Below are 22,184 nucleotides of genomic sequence, written 5' to 3' on the forward strand. Positions count from 1 at the left end.
AGGAGATGGCATCAGTGATTTCCAGATCTGAAAGGGCCCTCGCGATTGCTGGATCCTATCCCTTTCCTTCTGCATGAGGCCCCGCGTCGGGAAGGGACTTATAAGGTCATCCAGGGACCCGGACTTGGAGAGAAGGGCAGGCATTTGACCCTCTGCAGAGTGTTTGCCCATGTAGTTCGCTGTTTCACCCAGCCTTCTGGGTCACCAAGAAGGTGTAGCACAGACTGACATGTGGCAGGTTGTTTTTAGATCTGAGAGGTTTTTACCGAAAGCAATGGCTTTGATGTTCTAGATGACAAGACCTATGCTGGCAGGAAGGGAGGTGTTTGGGGTTGATTGAATAATGTAACAGCCCTGGGGTGGGGGGTGGGGAGAGGTGGGAGGATGTTTGTGAGGGAAAGTTGAACTGAATATAAGAGTAGGTACAAAAAGGAAAGTTTGAGGTGGAGGTGAAATGCTTCCACACTTCAGGGAAAGCCGCCTGGTGAGGTGGACTCTCCAGAAGCCACCTTCCTCCCCCAGCTGCCACCACATCCTCTGTTTTGATGGAAGGATTTTGACAGCACTTCACAGTTTACAAAGCATTTTCATATGTGTTAACTCCTTCAGGCCACACACGGATGGAGCTGCTGAGCGCTAACCCTCGCGTGCCACATTTAAATGGAGCATGGCCAGGAGCCCAGGAATCTCTAACTCCAAGTCCTTTTTCTTCATGGGACAGCGGTGGGTCCTCACTGTCCCTTCTGGGGGAAATGTAGGGTTCAGGAGCTCCATTTCTAGAGCTAGACTTCTGCCATCTGTAGAGAGCGCAGGCATTTCCCAACCGTGCCTTTGTTTCTCGAGCTGTAGGATCGGGGTCATAAGCATCCCTCCGACTCCTGGGTTGTTGCAGGGATGAGTGCGCGCACAACCCCGCACACACTGGGGCTGGAGAACGGGGCTAGAATCAGAGGCGCAGCTTGGAGACCCCGCGGCACAGTTCTGGGCCACCGCGGCAAAACCAGCGTCGCAAGAAAGCGGGTCACACGAATTTAAAGTGCTGTTCACACGCTACTGTAGTCTGTTAAACATGCGACAGTGTAATGTCTTAAAAAACAATGTGCACATCTGAATTTAAAAATGCTGTATTGCTAAAACATGTTTGCCATCATCTGAGCCTTCCGTAAGTCGTTGTCTTTGTGTTGGTCGGGGGTTCCTCATCTTCAGTTTGAAGACGCACAGTGTGTGTGAAGCGCAAATGAGGTATGCCTGCCCTTCTAGTGGCTTTCCCCACATTGCTGCAAGAGCCGCTCTGGCATCTCAGGGACCTATGGGCTGGTCTCGTGGTGACCACATCTAACACCCTGCAGGAGGACCGGGGGTGCTGCTTCTGGGTCTTTCATCCTTTGAGTCTCCCACCTTGGAAAGTAGGAGGGTGTGGAGTGACAGATGGGCACCAGGCCCTCAGCGTTGCGCAGCCTGGTCGGCTCGCTGCTTCCCACTCAGAGCGGTCTCACACGGTCACTGGGTCCCTTTCTTTTTTCTCCTTTGGATGAGAAAACAAAACAAAACTTTTTGAATAGGCAAGACATTCATCAGACAAAACCCTGACGGGATGAAAGAGTTCTCAGTGAAGACTCCCGCCCCTGCCCATCCCCAGATCCCTGTTCCTCCTCCTTACATCAGTTTGCAAGGAGGTGACCTGTGTTCATTGAGTCTCCCAAAAGTCATTGATATATTGTTGAAGGCCTCGGAAGAGAGGATGTGTGTCCGTGAGTGGATCTATAAACAAGTGTCGAGATGCTTCTCTGCACAGCGCAGCGGCCCTGGTCGGGGAACGCAGGAGCCACTGCACTCAGTGCAGTGGGAAGCAATGCACCCCACTGCACTGAGACCTCAGCACTGCTGGGCCTGGGGCCTTGGCTGCAGGGCACAGGCAGAACGTGGCGCTGGCTGCTCTGGGGGCCCAAAGTGCCTTTCTCCCTTTTGCCTGTGAAAGTCTCGGGGCTCAAATTCCAGATCACCCACCTTCTGGGTGAAAAGCCAGGCAAGAGCCTCCCTCTAGTCCCTGTTTCCTGCATCGTGAAATGGGAAGAAGAGTAGCATTTGCCTCTGGGGTTCCTGGGAGGATCAAAATGGCTGGAGATGCAGGCAGCTCTCCCAACACTGCCTGGCACACGGCGAAAAACGGCCTTGGCTGCCTTTATCCATGCTGCCCCTGCCTTCCTCCACGGTGCCTCCCTTGGCACCCTGCTTGATGCCTGGCAAGGGCGTGGGCCCTCCGAGCCTGGCCCTGGGGCACAGGAATAGAGGGAGCCATCCATTTGTCTGTCTTTTTCTTGGCGGGAGGGGTGGTGGTTCAAATTAAATTTCAGTTTTATCCTTTGTAGTTTCCTACACAATAAATCATCCCATTTCCACATAAGGCGACATGCTTTTGTGAGAAAGCCTCATGTCTTGGCTTGCATGGATGGCAGATACTCAGCCCTTTAGGTCTGTTATTCTCGTCCTGCTCCTCAGCTCTGGGTCACCTTGGATCTGGATAGGATTTCAAACTGGCAGAAGCAATTACAAGGATGATACAAAGAACTGTGCACCCAGATTCACCCATTGTTCACTCACTCGCCACCCGGCCCCCTTCACACACATTCGCATGCACACATGTGCCTACACACACATCCACATGTGCACACACCATTTTTCCTGAGCCATTTGAGAGAAAGTTGCAGACATGCCCTTTCATCCCTAAACATCTTCAAACTCAGGATATTGAGCATTGCTACAGTTCTATCATCTAACCCACAGGCCACACACCATTTTACCAGTTGTCCCAATAATGTCCTTTGGGATTTTCCTGGTTCCAGGTCACCCCTGCACTTAGTGGCCATGTCTCCTTATCCTGGAACAGTTCCTCAGTTGTCCTTGACCTTGACATTTTTTGAGAGTCCAGGCTAGTTGCTTTGCAGAATGTCCCTCAGTTTTGTTTGGGTTCTTCATCTTGAAAGCTCACACTGCACCACTTGTTTTACTACGTGTCCTGTAACCCTTGATGGCTCTGTCTGGCTGGTGGTCACACCCACATTTTGCATGTGAGTGAACTAAGGCATAGGAGGTCAAGCAATTGATCTATCTGTGCTCACATTTCCAGGAAGTGGCAGAGCTGGGATTCAAATCCAGTGTTTTCTAGTCTGCCTGCCCCTCACTAAGAATAATGACAGCAAGTAGAACAACAAAGCTGTACTCAAGCACTCACTGTGAGCCAGGCAGCGTGCTGAGCATCCTCACCCCATTCCTGGAAGGCAGCTGCTCAGACCAGCCCTGATTCACAGATCAGAGGGGCTCACCAATGGGGACTAGCCCTGGCCCCGGGCAGCGTGTGTCCTGAGTCTGCACAGGTTGCCTGTGCGCTTGGGTTTGCTGGATCCCCTAGTCAGGGCAAGCATGTGAGCCAGGCTCTGCTGACCTCCCAGTGTGCATGTCCTTTCCCAGGGCCTTCTCCAGGAGGAGTGAACACATCCCAAGGCTGAGGCTGCTCTTGGGGTCTTCCTGGCGGGGAGGACTGGTTGGCGTTTGGATGATTTCCAGGTCAGGAGTATCCGCATGGCCATTCATTTGATGGTGGGCTCATGTTCTGCCCAGCAGCTCAGGGCTCTGCCTGTGGGTGGCTGGTCCTGGCTGCTGGCCCTGCCCAGTTGGCGCCACTGCCCAGGCAGCATTTTGGTGACATTCAAGGCTGCTACCCTGGGAGGAGGTAGCTTTTCTCGCCTGAGAGCTGGTGATTAATTCAGTCCTGTATGTCATATTCCATGCTCTGGCTTCCGGGTTGTGGGGAGGAGTAGGCGCTCTGAGATGTGACACGCTTGGAATTCTCTAGCAGAGCAAGGAAGGTCCCTGAGCATGAAGACCAAGGGGCCTGCACCTGGGCCCCTGTCTGCCTCTCCCCTCCTGGGATCTTGGGGGTCCAGGGTCTACCTGTTACCGGCATGCTGGCTCCTTATTCATCAGAACACAGCACTGGGGAGTATTGTCAGCATCCTGAGAAAGCCCGTGCTCCCCTGGTTCAGGTGCAGGTGCTGGGGATGTCTGTCAACTGCAGAGCAGGTGACTGTCCTGTCCTTGGGACAGTGTGTCAGCAGGAGGGCCTAAGAGCAGCGGTCAGGCTCAGGCATGGACACAAGCTGTGTGGATGCCCCCACTCAGCTCCCTCCTCTGTCAGGCTGGCTAGATCCTGAGGACGAGGTAGCCCTGTCACTCTGTGCTGGCCCAGCCTCTTTTCTCCTTGGCTTGTCTCTGCAGGTGGGAAGTGACCCTGCCTCCTGCCAGGCTCGGTGCATTGAAGGGAGGCTGCGACTGTTGCACTCTGACCGCCCTGGCCAGCCCAGGACTACCCCGCTCCCCCGCACTTTGGCAGGGAGCCTCCGGCTGGGCACACTGCTGGGAGGAACTTAGAAATTTTACTTCCCTAATTTCCATGCAACATTGCTTCATGGTTTAAAACATTAATTAAAAACATTAATCAGTTTGACTGCCTCAGAAGGAGGTTCTTTTTTGGCAACAGCTGACTTTACAAGGAGGAGGGGAGAGCTTGCAAACCAGTGATTCAGCTGCATATTTGTTTGGTATCAGGCAGCCTCCTCCGCCTCTCTGAGCTTTAGTTTCCGCGTCTGTAACATGGGGCTGAAGCTCCTACTCTGGCCTGACCTCCGGGGATCACAGCGGGTGCTCAGCGAGGTCTTGTAGGATATTCCTTAGCCAAGTGTCCTGTAGAGGACAATTGCACTGTTGTTAGGATTCGTTACGTTTCTCCAGTGCCTTACAGTGTATAGATCACAGCTTGCATGCACAATCACACGAGGCATGCCTGGCAGATGGTAAGGGGGTCATGTCAGGCCCTTGGGCTTGAACCACAGGCTTTTACCTCCATTTCATTGGCTTCGCTTGCTCCCTGCACCTGTGTGCTGAACCCCTCCGCTGACTGAGCCATTGTGGGGAGATAGGTAGAGGGGAGACCTTTTCCCCCTTATTATGTGGAGACTAAGAAGTTAAGGCCCTGCACTTGCTTAAGTGGTCGGTCTGCATAATTGCTGACATTTCTAAGTGTTCATCATGTGCCGAGCCACGTGCTCAGCTCTGCAAAGGTTCTTGCTTTAAGAGCAAACCTTTAAGATGAGAAACTGAGTCTCAGGGAGTAGCTAGATCAGGCTTCTAAAAAGATGTTTTCAGTAGAACTGGGATGCTAATCCAGGCAACCTGACAAAGGGCCCCCAGTCACCTGGGAAGCTGGGCTGCTGCCCTCTCGGGGTAAGGAAGCCAGTGCATTTTGACTGTGAATAAAGGACAAGCACCTTTTCTCTCTGGGCAAAATGCCTGAGAAGCATGGGAGGCTGCCCATGCGGGACCATGGGTGTGCTGAGGAGGGCATCTTTCTGAGCACTCTCTCAGCCAAGGGGACTTCTCCGAGTGAGGGGGGATCCTCCCTCTCTCCTTCTGGGAACTGGTACTCTGAGCAATGGACAGATCCAACCAACGCTCGAAGGGAGGAACTGTGGTAGGTCCCCTGTGACACTAACACATCCAAGGGAAGAAGAGGACAACCAGAGGGCCTCAGAGAAGCAGATTATGGCCAACTTCTCCTGGAGGAGAGAGGGAATTGATGGTGGGGAATTCAAGCCACCTGGCCTCTTGTCCTTGGGGCAAGGATTTTTCTCTAGCTGTCTCCAGAATCCAGGGCAAATTCCCCTTCAGAACTTGTCAATCTTCTTTCTCCTGAGTCTGTGTTCACTGAGTTCCATCTTCTTGATGATTTGGCATCCAAGATGCGGTGGAGTTTGGGAGAGGGGAGGTCTGGAAAGATCACTCCTTTGTGATGTAATAATGTGGTTTTCTGGGGGTCCCCTGCATCCCTTGACGGAGAGGAAGTCAGCGCCTGAGCTCACCCCCCTGAACATTGGTCTTGCTCCAGGGTATCTAAGGGAGTCCCATCCTCCCAGAACTGGTAGGACCAGGGGTGGCCCTCTCTTTCCATTCCCCACACTGTCTCCACCTCATGTAGCTGTCTTGATAATCAGTTAGGATAAGAATCCCTGGTGACTTTTTTTTTTTTTTCCGGTCCCCCGAGTAATTCAGGATTTTCACTGATTGCCTCTTACGGGATGACAGCGTGAGGCCCAGATAAAAGTTGCAGTGGAGTTAATCTGATATGGCTCCCATGGTTTACACAATCCCCATGTCAGTGGAAGGCCTTAGGCACCAGGCACAGACCATTCTCAGAATGAAGTGATTAGGTATGTTTCTTCTTGCCCTCTAGCCAGAATTCCTGGAGTCAGATGCAGGCAAGCTGTAGTGGGTCAAGGCAATGGGATGGATGGGGGAGGGCTTGGGAGTCAGGAAGATCCGGCCATCAAGCCTGGCGTAGCCTCTTACGCGATTTCTGAAATACAGAGCTATCAAAACCGATTTCATGGGATTAAATGGCCTAATGTATTTAAATATCTATCACAGTCCTTGACACATCATAGTGGCTCAATAAATGTCTGCTCTTCACTGCTTCTCATTTAGCATGTAGTAAATAGGTACTTATTACTTAAATGAATGAAATATCCCATGTCACCATTGATACTAATAATTCTCTGTCCTTTTCTTATGTATTTCCAGAATCCTGTTATACTTGGAATGTAGGTGCCTTTAATCTGAAAAACACAAAAAAGCACTTATTCATTCAGCACTCCAGAAGGATATGAGGACTGGCCTTCCCTGAACTAAAACTGTAATACCTTGAGATCTGGACAATTCAGGTAAGAGAATTTCTCCTCTTGAGCCTTATGGGACCAAAGATGGCTTTTGGAATTGGCAATGTCTTGCAACACAACTTGCGTTGTGGTTCTTGATGTCTCAGCTTGTCTTCCTTTGCTGGTCCACAGTGCTCGGGACGTCAGCTTTCTGTCACCTCATCCTGACACCCAGGGCGTGGTCAGGCTCTTTGGTCACCTGGATCTTGTGTCTTGGGAGCTCTCTCTCCTTCTGTCCAGCCGAGAGGATGTCCCCAGTCCTGTCCTCCTGGCCAGATCCTGTTAAGGAATGTGGAGACTATACCAGGGAGACAGGGGAAAGTGCTCTGGGGGTTAGTGATTAGGTCAAAGTGCCTTTGGGGACATCTAGAAGGTGATTGATTCCTCCTGCCCCATCTCCTGGAATGCCGGCTCCAGGGGCACAGGTCTGAGGCTGCCTGAGGTGGAGGGTGAGTGGTGAGTGAAGGGCTCCAGGCAGACCCAGATTCTCCTGGTTTGGCTACTTGCCTCCCCTTGGGCCAATCACTCTGCATCTCCAAGCCTCGATGTCTTCCTTGTGAAATAGGGATCTTATTAGCGCCTGCCTCAGGAGGATGTTGTGGGTATTGAATGAGACAGTGGAGATAAGGAGCTTAGCTGCTGCCTGGCAGCAAGGAGGAAATGCTCCAAAATGAGAGGGGTTTTTTTTTTGTTTTTTTTTAATTCATTAATTATACAATTTAGAGGTCCTACCATGCAGCAGGATGTTCTGAAGTTTTCAGCCTGCTCTTCTCTCTGCCTTTCACCTGCCACCAAATCTGCTTTGGTAAAGCTTGTGAATCACTTTGCATGGGGTGCTCAGACCCTCACCCTGAGTGGGGTCCTGCCTCCTTCACTCCAAGTGGTTTCTTTCCTCTCCCCTGCCCATGCTCCCAATCACTGGTGAGCTTGTCCCAGCAAAGACTCCCTTGCAGGTTCCCACACCCCAGGGTTGGGTCACCCATTGTTCATATTGGAAGAACAAATGAATGAGTCATCAGAAAGGAGGGAATAGAGAGGGAAAGAGAGAGCTCGGAGAGAACCAAAAGAAGGACGTTTTTGAAGATTTAGAGCAATGAATGGGATCAGTTGCAATTTTTTTAAGGAGAGGTTAAAGAGAATAAATAACATGAAAAAAAGGTGTATGATTCCTACCCCAAATTTGAAAACTATGCAAGGATGGAAAGGTAGGGGAGAAAGGTGGACCAGTGCAAAGACAGGTGGGGAAGGCAGAACTGAGAGGGTAGCAGAGAATTGGGCTAATGTGGTATTTATGTCATCTCCGGACACACAAGGATGGAGAGCAGGAGACCGCGCCTTTCAGCCAAGTTCGGGGGACTGATGCTCACATAGGACCCTCCCAACTCAGCAGGTGTGTGGGAGGCCTGGGTATAGCCTCTTCAGACCCTTGTAAGATGCATGTGAATAAAACCTGCTAGGAGCTGAGCAGAATTGCAATTAAGAAGCCTTTCTGTCCTATGGAACTCCACACCCCTGTGCACTCATTCCCCATTCATTTGCATTTCATTATCTAATTTCCCACTTCTGGTGTCAGAGCTCTTCTGCAGTGAGGACAGCTGACAGGACTTCCTGTGCATGGGCTGTATGCCCTTTTTTGGCCTTCAAACTCTCAGCCGGTCCTAGAGCCCACGCTCCCAAGCCAGGCAGGCGGCTTGGGGCGCGGACGCAGACTTGCAGCAGCCCATGGTCACCACTCCTTGTAGCACCTGGAGGGCTGGGACAGCTGTTCCCTTTGTGGGGAAAGGGCAGATGGGACCCCAGTCCCTGGGGTAGAGGATCTGAAAGCTGGAAGAACTGCCTCTCCCACTGCTGTGGCTGTAGAAGTGGACAGCGTGGCCTGAATTCTGTGAATGGAGGGGAGGCTTGGCAGGCCTGCCTGAGGGTGACGGGACAGGAATGTCCCTAGAATTCAGCCGCAGGGGGCAGGCAGAGCAGGAGTGGGTGCCGGGATTCGTAGCTGCCCAGTCCAGAACACATCGAGGCAGGGCTGGCCTGTAGCAGGCGCTGTGACACCGGACCAAGCATTTGTGTTTGTGCCTGTGGCTCTTCTTGCCTTAAGAGCATGGCTCTCCCACTGGGAGCCTGTCCCCCTGTATCCCTGCCTAGAAATCTGCTCATCTGGGCTGCTGTGCGCCCATAGGAAGGGACCTGCACCTTTCTTGTGCGTGAGCCTGGGCCATTTGACTCTTCCCGCTATGGAACAGAGGTACCGGTAACCTGGATTCCACCCCAGCTCCCCTTCCCACTCGCCTGTGACCCTGGGCAAGTCCTTTACTGCTTTCCAAGCTCTTTCTCAGCTGCAGGATGGACTGGTCTTCCCCTTGCACCTGCTTACCTGTCTGGACCCCAACTTTCTCAGTGTTACTCTGTCATCCAAGCCCCTCCTTGGACATGCACAAAAGGTTGGCTTCTTCTCTTTGACCTCCACCTTGCTCTTTTGACCCCTGTCTTGGCCCTGCCTCCCCTAGACACATCTCTTGGCTCCTGGGTAGCTGACCCACTCCGGTCCTTGTTCGGAAGGTGTCTGACGGCTCCTGCTGGCTGGGGACAGGGGCCAGCTTTGGTCTTTAGCCATAGGCATGTGTGTAAAGGTTGTTTCCTGTATTCAGTGTCCATCACACAAAAAATACTCCAGCCCACTCAGAGCATCTACCCTTGAAACGGAAATGTCTTTTTAATACACCTCTGGTATTGGCTCATTTTGTTATTATTCCTTCTTGTGGTTTCATATTGAGGTTTTTGGCTCATTGCGTTTGACGGGGAGTTTATTTTTAGTAGCGAAGGCAGTTCAATTAACGTCTAAACATGAGAGCAAATGCAGAGGAGGAATACATAAGATAGGGGAAAATGTACCTAATTTCATGTTATTTATTTATTTTTTTTATAAAATCAGTCACACAGCAGACACTGAGCTTCCTCAGCAGTGCCTATTATGAGCTCATGCAGGGGGTGGAGCGGTGGCTGAGTCACCCCCCAAAACGAAAACTTTTCTGGGTTCCTCCCTGTCCCACTTGTCCAGCGGCTGGCCACACAATGAACAAGCGCCACAGTTATTATGGGTTATAGTTACTATACTGATATTAAAGGCTAGACTGCAGAACCTTCACCTCCTGCTATCTCCCCAGTGGGTTCCGTTCTGTCTTCAGAAGCGGCATCTGGCCTCTCCCTGGACTGGAAATATCTTAAGAGAAGGCTCTGGGTCTCGTTCTCTCGCCCTGGATTTTGGCATCATGACAGACACCCAGGTCAGGCTTGGGCAAGGCCTCTTTGGATTGACTGAATTTTAGGACCCTGAGTTTGGGCAAGCATGGCAGAAACAATTCAGAGAGAACTTCAAGGGCTCCTCAGCCTGCTTTCGGAAAAATATAAGCCCGCTCTCTGCTTAGCACTTTAAGTTTACAAAGTTCTTTTTTGTCTTTTCTCCTTTCTTGTTTTCCATGGCTATTTACTGAGAACCTGCCATGTGCTACTGTGTGCGGTGCCTGGGAGAAAGCAGAGAAAAGCCACCATTCTTGCTCTGAAGGACATCCTGAGACACACTGGCTCTATGGCCCCCTGTTGTTATGCACTGCGCGTGTAGGCTCCTGCAGGTTCATATGCTGAACCCCAGTCCCCAGTGTGCTGGTATTGGGAGGTGGGGCCTTTGGGAGGTGACTCAGTCAAGGCCGTGGGGGCGGAGCCTCCATGGTGGGATTAATGCCTTTATAAGAAGAGAGATCAGAGAGTAGCCACAATCAGAGGACACAAGAGATGGCTTTCTGTAAACCAGGAACTGACCCACTGGCGCCTTGATCTGGTACTGCCAGCCTCCAGAATTGTGGGAAATACATTGCCATTGTTACAAGAAGATACCAGTCTCTGATATCTTCTTATAGCAGCTTCCGCTAAGATACCGTGCTTTACAGATGCGTGGACTGGATACTCAGAGCAATGGCATTAATGAGACCTCCCTGCTAGCTGGTGATCCAGGCACCCAAACCTGCACCCACCTCACGCTTAATCGCAGGCATGTCCGGACTCTCTCTCCTCGCTGCTCCTCTTGGCTCCATCTGTGCCTCCCTCTTCTTTTTCCTCTGCTATCTCCCTTTCCCCCTCTCCCAGCTCTGTTTGTTTTTACTAGAGAATGAGGACCTGCCTGTCTCCAGTGCCTCCTGGGGGAACAGATCCGATGTTAGGGGGCTGTGCTGCAGTCCTGCCGGCGTGGGGTCTGTCTCACCTGGTCTGCCTCCCCAGCACCTGCGGGTTGACTGGTGGAGAGCTGGCAGGCTGAAGCCGTCCCTCCCTCCCTGCCCTCTGCCACTTGGCCACTCTGAGCCAGGTGCCGTGCCAGCTGTGGAGGCACAGCAGAGCAGATACACAATATACTGGGGGAGACCGTGTATTTAAACAACTGTATTTGCACAGTGTTACAGACTAAATGCCTGTGGCCCCCTCCCCGATCTCCCACCCTAGCTTCACATGCTGAGGCCCTAACCCCCAGTGTGGCTGTTTGAACGAGGGGGTAATTAGGGTTGAATGAGGTCACAAGGGTAGGGCCCTGATCTGATAGCACTAGTGTCCTTACAAGAAGAGACACCACAGAACTCTGTCTCTCTCTCTCTGCCGTGTGAGGACACAGTGAGAAAGTGGCTGTCTGCAAACCAGGAAGAGAGCTCTCACTAGAAACCACATCAGCTGGAACCTTGATCTGGCCTCCAGGACTGTGGGAGAATAGTCGCCTGCTAGGTAGGCTGTGCAGCCTCTGATGTTTGCTCTGCAGCTGGAGCCTGCAAATACGGAGGGTGCACCGCTCAGGCCCTGTGGGGCAGTTCGATGGCCTTGGCCCCAAAGCCACTCTTTGAGTGTGAGTTTCAGCTGATACCTTTAACCAGCACAACCTCATCTTTAAAACAAGGAGCTTGAATCGAATAACTGTAAGAGTCCCTGTTGGCCTGTTGTGTTTGTATCCTGACTTTCAGTGGTTTCCTATGCTGGGCCCAATTGATGATGTCCACTGTTCCTCTCTTCCTTGCTTAGACAAAATTAGGTCCTTCCTGAACACTCCATGGTCACAGCATCAGGCTCCTGGAAAGACACAGCTCAGGACTCCTGATTGCTCTTTGTGACCCACTGGGCCACGTCCTTTGAAGGTGCACTGCCCACGTTACAGGAGCCTCTTCACCCCTTGTTCATTTCCTCAGTCACTTGTGCATTCCGTCAGTCAGTCTACCCATTATAGCTAAGCTCTCTTAGCTCCCGATATAGCTAAGGGTCAGAAATTCTAGCAGCTACTATTAGGCACCACTAATAAAGTATGATCTTTATAGGGGCATTGGTGGTGGTGGGTACTAGTGTGGTGATGAAAACACTACTACTAACACTACCAACTGAGAAATCATGGTAGCTCAAGTGTATTGTCCATGGTGTTCCCAGGGCTTTCCATATATTATCTCATTTACTCTTCAGAGCATGCTAGGGTCTAAAGATGGATTAATATGCCCAAGATAGCAGAGAAAGGAATTTTTGTCTGCAATGTATGTGAAGCACATACTAATACAATGTACTTCTACACAACTTCAAGTCCTTTAAAAACAAAAACAAAAACTTGAGGCTAACATTTAAATGCTTTTCTAATGAGAGGACCATTTGCTAAATTGCAGCAAGTACTACATTTCCTAGATTACTCCATCCTGGCGTGTGTTTTTTAGTGCCTCTCACCATCATCCCGAGACACCTCCTAGGCCCTCCTGGCGACCTCCCAGCTTGGGCTCCTGGTTCTCTCCAGTGCAGTGAAATAGAGGACAGAGCTCCACACAGCACACAGCGCGGCTCCTCCTGGGGCGTGGTGGCTTCGAAGAGCCCTGCGCGGCCAAGGCGCCCTCCCGTTGCTGCTCTGAGTGACGGCCATTCTGCTGGAATTCACCTTCTTCTGCTCCAATCCCTTTTTCTCTCCACTTTTGTCATTCTCCCAGAGCTGGTGACAGTAGGTGCTTTTATGAAGAAAACACCCATTGGTGGAAAGCAAGGCATCTTGAGAATATTTTTCCCTCCAGAGATGAGACTGAAAACTAGAAAATTCACCTGTCCCAGCATGGTATGGTGTTTGGCCTCAAAGGCTCATGTTCTGCTGTTGCAGAGCCCAGGTACCCTGGCTTCATGCCTGTGGGAAATCAGATGCGGGGGCCTTTAAAAATACCAGGTTAAGGAAATGTTTCATAAAAAGAGAAATAAGGAAAAGAAAAAAAAGCCCTAATTTAAGTGCCATCCTCCCTGAGCGCCCTTCTTCCTGGAGTATCAGCCCTGCCCCTGCAGGAATGGGAGGAAACCAGGAAAGTTACAGGTCATGGGGTGGGGGAGGGGCACTACAAGGAACACTGGGAAGGAACCCTGAGCCCAGGTCTCTACTTTTGCCACTCGCCAGCCCTGCACGGGAAGAAGGCTCATGGGGCTCTGAGTCTCGGATGCCTCCCCTGTGGAGCAGGCTTTCCTGAGGACCAAATGACATTATGGTCTGTGAATCCTCGAAGACACACACCTAAGATGCTTTGCCAATGGGTGTCGAGCTGACACATTCATTAGCCGTTTGCTGCGGGTCTTGGAACCCTGTACTGCCCGGCTGTAATTGAAAGCAGGGGCCTGGATGGCCGCCACGGCCCCTCCTAGCTCACACATTTCACGGGTACGCCAATCTCATTTTCAGGCTGCTAAAATGTTTGAGTGTATTAGGACCAGGATAAGGTAGTCACGATAAGGAGGTAAATTGGAGAAAGTGTTCTGGATGTCATCATTGCCTACCTGTACCCCCTGCACTCCCACGCTGCTACACACGTTCCCTACAGAGGTTTTAAACACAAACTTTTCTTTTAGAACAGTTGTAGATTTTACTGAAAAATTGTGAAGGTAGTTTAGAATGGTCTCATATACTTCCCCCTCTCCCCCAACCCCATCTAGTGTTCCCTCCTACTGTCATCTTAAATCAGTGTGGCACATTTCTTACAATTAATCACCAACATCGATATGTTATTATTCACTACAGTCTACACATTTTTTTTTAGATTTCCTTAGTTTTTAGCTGATGCTTTTTTCTGTTCCAGGGTCCCACCCAGTATACTGCCTGAGCTCGAGTTACTAGATCTCCTTAGGTTCCTCTTTGTTGCGACAGTTTTTTAGACATCCTTTGTTTTTGATGACCTTGACAGTGTTGAAGAGTTCTGGTCTCGTATTTTATAGAATGCCCTTTATTCTCATTTGTCTGATGTTTTTCTCATCTCTTTACACTGGGATGATGGGTTGTGAGAAGAAGAGCACAGAGGCAAAGTGCTGTTTTCATCACATCGTACCAAGGCTCTTCATAGTCAACATGTCTCATTATGGCTAATGTTGGCCTTGATTACCTGGCTGTGGTGCTGCTTGTCAGATTTCTCCACTGTAAAGATACTCTCCCTGGCCCCCCACTTCCATATGCTTGGAAGGTTGTCACCCAATGGATACACCCCATGCTTAAGGGGGTGGTATGCTCCCCTTGACTGGGGAATCTACACACACTGTTTGGAATTCTTATCCATGTGAGCTTTCTCTCTTCTCCTCCATTTATTTACTTACGAACTCATGAATATTATATACTTTGGATTATAATCCAGTATGACTTTATTTATTTTATTGCTCAGGTTTTTCTAGCTTTAGCCATTGAGCACAATTTCAGTGGGCTCCTGTGTTCTTTTTGATATACCCCCATTATTGTGGGGGGTTTTTTCTTTTTCAGCATTCTTTAACTTTCTGACATTGTAAGATGCTCCAGGCTCATCTTGTGTGTTACTTTCCCCAGACTTAGAATTGGTTCCTATCTCCAGGGACCTCTTGTCTGTTTTATTGCTGGGTGGTTTTAGAAACCAAGATATCGGTGCTAGATGCGCTCATTGCTACTGGGATGTCATTTTTCTAGGCCTTCTCAACCAACAGAGCTATGAAATACATGTGTACCTACTAACCTGTGTGTATACACATATGTATACATATTTCCATGGGTATTCTTCTATAGCTATGTCAAACTAACCACGAGTCCCTGCCGATGTCCAACTCTAATCCCTTACCACACCCCATGCTCTATCGAACAGACTTGTTTTTCGCCCATGTTGGTTGGCACGAGGAGGTAATGAATGGCAAGGTATGAAAGTACACGTGGGCTGAACTCAGCGGGCTGAGAACACTGGACTTTCCCCTGTGGGCAGCGTGGTCTCAGGAACAGAAGTCAGGATGAATTGGACAGTTGGGCAGACACTCAGAAACGTGTGCTGCCCAGAAGGGCTTGCAGATTGGAACGCTGTCATGCTCACAGGCCTGGGTGCCCTTCCTGGGCTCTTGGCCCTTCTCTCCTCCTGTGGGAATCCTTCTCTATTGCCCTCCTCTCCCATGTCACCCAGACTACATACCATCCCCCCTACTCCACACTCCTGGAGTCCCCTGGGCTAATCCTATCAGAAATGCACCCATCTTGTATTTTTAAAGATTTTTTATTTTGTTTATTTTTAGACAGAGGGGAAGGGAGGGAGGAAGAGAGGGAAACATCAATGTTTGGTTGCCTCTTGTGTGCCCCCTGCTGGGGACCTGGCCTACAACCCAGGCATGTGTCCTGACTGGGAATCGAACCTGTGACCCTTTGGTTCACAGGCCAGTGCTCAATCCACTGAGCCACACCAGCCAGGGCATAAATTCACCATCTTTTAAAAAACCCTCTGCTTATCTGTCGTTCCCACATAGGCATCGCCTGGGCAGTGCCTTGCATGACTCCCATACCAAGGAAGTGGTTCATCCACTCAGTTTTGGAGTTTGCGGGGATGGGGAATTAATGCGGTGCACCAGACCCATGCCTTCTTCAAACCTGAGTGCGAATGAAGGTCATATGCAATGCTTAATCCCCTGCCTCATTTCCCTTTCTCCCAGGCATCTCACTCAATTGTCTACAAGGGCCATGCGGGCAATATAAATACGTGATGTGGGCCTGATGGGCAGACTGCAGGGATTGGTGGGGAGCTGGCATGCATGAGAGGCTGGTGAGGAGCCAGGACTCCTGGCCAGTGCCCTGTCGGATGGCCCAGGGTCTGTGCCTGACTATTTGTAAATTTGATGATTGCCCCCGAACATGTCCAGTATAAGGAAAGGGTGCAGTGGTCAGTCTGTGGCCATTCACTGTGGTCCTCCAGAAGGACCACTGCCCCAGTGAGGCCACATCTGTGCCTCCAGGGGAGACTGGGAGCTGGGGAAGGAAGGGGGGGCCTTGCCCCTGCTGATTTGCCTCCTGTTCCCAACATTGTCACTGTAGCAACACTTTTTCCCATGGCAGCAGCCCGTGGCCCCCAAAGTAGCAGTGGCTTCCAGTTTGCAGGGGGTTTTTTGGTCCCATCATCTGGAAACCAACTTCACTGGCTGCTTCCAGAGAAGACATCCCCACCCAGGGCTCTGCCGAGCCCCGCAGGCTTCTCAGTTCTGATCATCTCGCTGTATACCCCGTTCCCTAAAGGGACGTGCTCGCTCTGAGCAGCCCCCGGCTTCTCGGATACCTGGGGACCACGTTCCTTTTCAGTAAATGGTTCATTCTTATCTGAATTTTGCCTATTAAAACAGCCAGTGTGTTTCCTCCTCCCGGGGGGAAGCCTGATTAACACACAAGGTATATTTCTGTATTTCCTAGCCTTTGTCTCCTTTGCTCACTGGAGCTTGACGCAGGTTTTCCAAGCTTGTCGCTTCAAGGCCCAGGGTGCTGCTGCCCCACCGCCCACCTGCAGCCCCTGCCGGGAAGCCCTGCGTCTTACACACCCTGCCTGCCCACAAGCATGGGTGTGCCCCGGGGGGCTCGTCTGCCGCTCCTGGAGGTGATGCTCTGGGTTTTCCACAATGAACACTGGTCCCCAGGGTGGGCTGGGCTCCTCAGTGTCAGCAGGGGTGTGTACCCATGCAGGTGGAAACAGCCTTGTCAAAATAAACTGGGGCCACACTGACAGGGGGAAGTGGGGCTGACAGGGGAGAAAGCGTGGGCCGCGTGCTTCTTGGGGAGTTTCCTCTGCATCTACAGAAGCTGCCCTTGGGCATGCTCCCTGCCACACTTCACACTCACCCTGCCTGCTGCTCGCTGAAGAGTGTGTCTGCGAAAGAACACAGCTCTGCTGCCCTCATTTGCCCCTCTGCGCCCGGCCACCACGTCCTTGTCTGAATGCCCCTTCCTGGCCCGGCACGTTGACAATCTTGTGACTCCAGGGCTGAAATTTTATGTTTCTCAAAGTGTGATGTTATAAATCATGATGTTCCTCAGGAATGCGCAGTGATCACAGTCAGTGCGATGATCCCACTGTATCAAAAACAGGCCTTTGGCCGCGCCTTCCCTTTTCCAGTCAGTGCTTTAGTCTCTTTTCAGAGCATTCCACAGCAGGGTGTGCAGATGTGTTGGGTTTGTGTTAGTTTGCGAGCCTGCTGTGACAACGTATTGCAAACGGCGTGGCAAAAAACAACAAAAGTCAGTTCTCTCAGTTCTAGAGGCCAGAAGCCTGACATCAAGGTATCATCAAGGCTGCATACTTTCTGAAAATTCTAGAGAAGAATCCTTCCCTTCATCCCTCCTCACTTCTGGCGGTAGCTGGCAGTCCTTGGTCTTCCTTAGCTTGTGCTTGGATCACTCCAGGCTCTGCTTCCATCCTCACACGACCTTCTTTCTTGTGTGTCTGTGTCCAAATTTCTCTTATAAGGATGAGGTCCACCGTAACCCAATATGACGTCATCCTCATTTGATGACTTCATCTTCATTTGATGACTTCTGCAAAGACCCTGTTTCCAAATAAGGTCACATTCACAGGTATTGAGGTGAGCACTTCAGCATATCATTTTCGGAGGCTACAGTTTAACCCTCAACAGGATGTAAGAAAATGTTACAACTTCCATTTTTGTTTACTTTATTTCTTTGTTATAAAATGCTCTAGATTTTGTATGTTTCATAATAATACAGGCTTTTATGTGTATTTTTAATGTTAATTTCATGAAACAATTTGATAATTGTATTGTGGTTATACAAGATATCAACAGTGAGAGATTACAAGGCCATGGGAATTAAGTGTATTTTTGACTCCTTTTGTGAGTGTGAAATTATTTCAAAAAGAAAAGGAAGACATTTAAACACAAACAAGGTAAATTTTTAAATATATGAAAGTCTGTCCAGAAAACGTCCAATCATTGTTAACATAATGAGAATGGTTTGCGCAACATCGATGTAACCTGGCAGCCCAGGAGAGTGGACTGGAATGCACATGCATGAACAGTGACAACTTCACTGTACTAGTTATTGGGGGTGATAGGCATTGTTGAGTGAGCCATGTGCACTGCGTGCCCATTGCATTCAAAATGACTGAATGAGTAGGGCCATGAATCTGCCTCAAATTCTGTGTTAAGCTTGAACATTCTGCAGAAACTATTTGGGTGATTCAGAAGGCCACAGCTATGAGCAACTGGTGATTGACAGCTTCATCACAACATGCCCACTCACACATCATGTCTCATGAAGAGTTTTTCTGGCAAAATATCAAATAACCCCGGTGATTTAGATGCCCCCTGTAGCCCAGATTTGGTGTCCTGTGACTTCTGGGTTTTCCAAAAACTAAAATCACCTTTGAAAAGTAAGAGATTTCAGGCCATTTGTGAGATTCAGGAAAATACAATGAGTAAGCTGATGGCCATTGGGAAAAGTGTGTGAGGTCCCAGGGTGCCTACTTTGAAGGGGACTGAGACATCATTGTCCTATGTACAATGTCTTTTGTATCCCGTGTCTTCTTCAATAAATGACTCTATTTTTCATATTACATGGCTGGATACCTTCTGGACAGACCATCATCAATTAGTTGAGGAAGGATAGTTGTAGTACATTTAGTATATAATTGGCGCACTTTTGTCAAATTCAGGCAGCACAAATGCATATTTCTCTACACATGGGAGAAATTCTGAGAAAGGTACGTACTTCCTGTTAACAGACATTTCTGGGAAATGTGGTTGGAAGGTGTGAAAAAGTGGAAGTTTTTACCGTGTAATTATTTTAAACAAAAAGCATATTTTAATGTTATAGTGGGAAAGTAATAAGCATGTCATTTGCATGTGTGGTTGTTCTTCTGCATGTGTGTTTAGTACTGATGTCTTCATCCAACTCAACTTCTGCTGTATTTTCCTTCCCAAGCAGTGCCATAAAAATGTCCTTACCAAATGGAAACTCACTCATTTTTAACTCCGCTCTCCTTGTCCCCACATCTGATCCTTAGCGTGCGAGTTGTAGACACAGAGCTGGCCCGTGGTTCCTGCTGCTTGACGGTTATTTCGGCCGACTCATCTTCCCTTTGTCCAAGGAAGCTGGCAACTGTTCACCCTTGAAAGCTTTAGGGAGGACTTTATTTCTAAGCATGTAGCCTTGTGGTCTCCCCAGAGGAGTGCAAATTAGAAATAAGCCAAGTGACAGTCACCATATTTGCTCCTCTAAGGAGCAATCCTTCGTTAAGTGGTGCTTGACAGCGCTAAACCCAATTAATTAGTGAACCGCCATCAGTTCCTCTCAGGAATTTTTAATGACAACTAGGCATTTTGTAGTTAATGTAAATTTTCATTTAGGTGGATTTATTTTTACGTATAGGTTTGTTTTCCCATTTCAGAGCAGATATTCCCTTGCTCCAAGAAGGGAAAAACAAGAACCAACCTAACATCTCTTGAAGGATGTTACTGTGCGCCTGAGCTTACAGACATTGACTACTTTAACCTCCTCGCCTCTAGGTAATGTTCTTCCAACAGGCTCTGGTGCATTTGCTGAGTTAGCTCCTGAAGGGACTGTCCCCCTTCTATCACATGCTCCTTAGTCCTTTTGGAGTTCATTCTCCAGAACGGGTCCTGCTTCCTTCTGCTCACTGGGCTGCCGCATCTTGTAGTGCCTAAGTGCAGGACCTAATTTTCGCTTTCCAAGTTCTTTGCCTTAGTCTGGCATGTCATCTCCATGGGTGGCTCCCTCAGTAATGATTATAATGGTGGTGATAATAGTAAAAATAGAATGTAGATGTGTCGTTATTGAGTCCTGATTGTACTGGGCAAAATGCTAAGTACTCTCATGCATTGTGTCTTTCTTCCTTCCAAACATCTGGTGAGGTTTAGGGGCTCACTGTGGGCTGGGGGCCTGAAATCCACAGCCAGGCTTATCTAGGAAATGGAAGCTAAGCTTGGCCCAAGCTCTCTCTCTCTCTCTCTCTCTCTCTCTCTCTCTCTTTTTTTCATTATTCACTTAGATAGTTAAGCTCTTGCACTAGGTTTTTGCAGCCTAGCCACCAGTGCCAAATTATTTCTCCCACCGGATTATAGCCACATAGTCCCAGACATTATAAATATATGGTTGAACTACTATTCATACACACCAGTATTTTATCAAATGACATAGTCAAGCTAATAATTAAGCATACCAATAATAAGTCACAGAGCTCAAAAGCTTATAAAATAGACATCTGCTGACTTCATTAACAGAAACACTATTTTTTCAACCAAATGATGGGAAAGAAGGGAAAAAACTCTATCACCAGATAAAATAGTAACTGTCAGTAAGTATGGTAAAAGAAATGACACGATTTTCAGAACTTCTATAATTATTTACCTATCTACCCTCAATATTTATCTCCCATCATTGCCTTGGGCTTGGGAAATGCATTTAGTTCATCCTTGTATTCCCTCCCTCCTTTCTATTCTTCCTTTGGCTCAGTTCAATTCAGGCACCATATCCCAAGAATCCACGTTCAATGGGTCACACAGACATCTTCACAGTCTTCGGGGAAAGAGAGCCATCTAAGCACACATCAGTATGGACCAATATGGCTGCTGTGATAGCTGTTGATCCCATGAGGAATGGGAACTCCCAAGAGTAGCGGGCCCCTGAAAATGTGTGCACCTGAAATATAAACATGTCAATGGGTCTCATGAAACCTAGTTTTTCAAGGTGACACACAGTAGGTATGCAGTGAACGCACAGAGAGTAGCTGGACAGACTGTCTTTTTTTCCTCTCTAAACAGAAGGGTGCCTAGTGATTTCAAGTTGTCACTCAATGCTCACAACCTAAGGTCCTGTGATGTCCCACTGGATGGATGCTGTCCCATTGGAGCTGCCCAAGAAGGTAACTGTTTTGTGACGTCCTCAGATTCTCATCATTGCTGACTAATTACAAGCAGGGAAGTGACGACCTTGAAAGACCCCCAACTGCACATTTGTCCCACTGTCAAATGCAAGACTCATTTCTGGTAACTTTGACTTCTGTGAAGCAGCCTGGCCTTATCTGGCTGTGGGTGGTGCCCAGAATGAATAGAATAGAAAGCAGGTAGGGAGCAGGGGATGGAGAGGATTTTTTTTAAAACTTATTTCGAAGTAATGAGAAGGCTTTGAGAATGGTTAGTGATGTCTGTTACTATATTTGCTTTCTCTGTTTCATGGGAAATCAAGTTCTGAACGGACTGAACCTGGCTAAGAAAAGGGATAGTGGACAGGATTGGAAAGCTGATGACAAGTGCAATGTTGTTATTTCTGGAGTGCTTTGTACTTTTCGGAGTATTTTCACCCTGAGCTCTGTTTACCTGGGCTCTCAGAGCACGTGAAGAGCTCTCAGTGTGGCAGGAGCTGGGCAATATGGAAAGACCATAGACTTGACAAACTGTACGAGGAACTGTGGGAAGCAGCACCTTCCTGGCAGGATAGTTCCGTCAAGTTTAATCTACCACTTGGCATCTCAGTTTCCTCCTCCAGCATCAACAACAAAATGGTGGGACTGTTTTGTTCAAGTAACTCTAGATGCTGGAACAAATGAAACATCAATACTTAGTAACTCAGCACAAAAGTGTCTATTTCTTACTCACAAAATATCCCAAGGGGAATGGGTCCTGGTCAGTGGATGGTGCTTCTTATGCATTGGAAGACAGGTCTCTTCCATGTTGTTGGTCTGCCATCCTTCAAGGATCTTGAAATCCAGCCAGCTGGCAGAAGGGAGAGGGAGAGCAGAGAAAGCGAACCCACATCCTAAGCACCTTGTCCTGTGTGTCGCATATAGTCGCTTCACCTACATTTTGTTGGGGAGAACTGGGCATATTGTCCACACGGGTGACATGATGCAGTTATCTTGGCCAGACAGTGGTAGTTTCCAGAATCAGAGCTCCAGGGCTGTGCGGGGTCTGAAGGACCAAGAGCCCAAGTCTGGGTGAGAACAGGCACCTGCCTTTCCTGAGTTGGTAGCTCCCTTCTGTCTACGTGGGTTTCAGATCTTCATAGACCATCAGAAAGGGTACTTCAGACATCATCTGGTCATCACCCCACCCGCCTATAGATATCTGGAAAAACAGAGGCTCAGAGAGGTCAGA

General features: G+C 49.1%; 1 long non-coding RNA gene across 2 annotated transcripts in view; it reads left to right on the forward strand.

Moving 5' to 3' along the window:
- LOC129084329 (uncharacterized) overlaps positions 1-6,804 on the forward strand; it is a 129,717-nt gene extending 122,913 nt beyond the window's left edge. For both annotated transcript variants that reach the window (XR_008530584.1, XR_008530585.1), the window contains one exon: positions 6,634-6,804. This is a non-coding gene — a long non-coding RNA (uncharacterized LOC129084329). The remainder of the gene's footprint in view (positions 1-6,633) is intronic.
- The last annotated feature ends 15,380 nt before the right edge of the window (positions 6,805-22,184 follow it).

This window comes from Pteronotus mesoamericanus, unplaced genomic scaffold, assembly GCF_021234165.1.
Source record: "Pteronotus mesoamericanus isolate MK-2021 breed Mesoamerican mustached bat unplaced genomic scaffold, CSHL_Meso_final scaffold_174, whole genome shotgun sequence".
Classification (NCBI taxonomy): domain Eukaryota; kingdom Metazoa; phylum Chordata; class Mammalia; order Chiroptera; family Mormoopidae; genus Pteronotus; species Pteronotus mesoamericanus.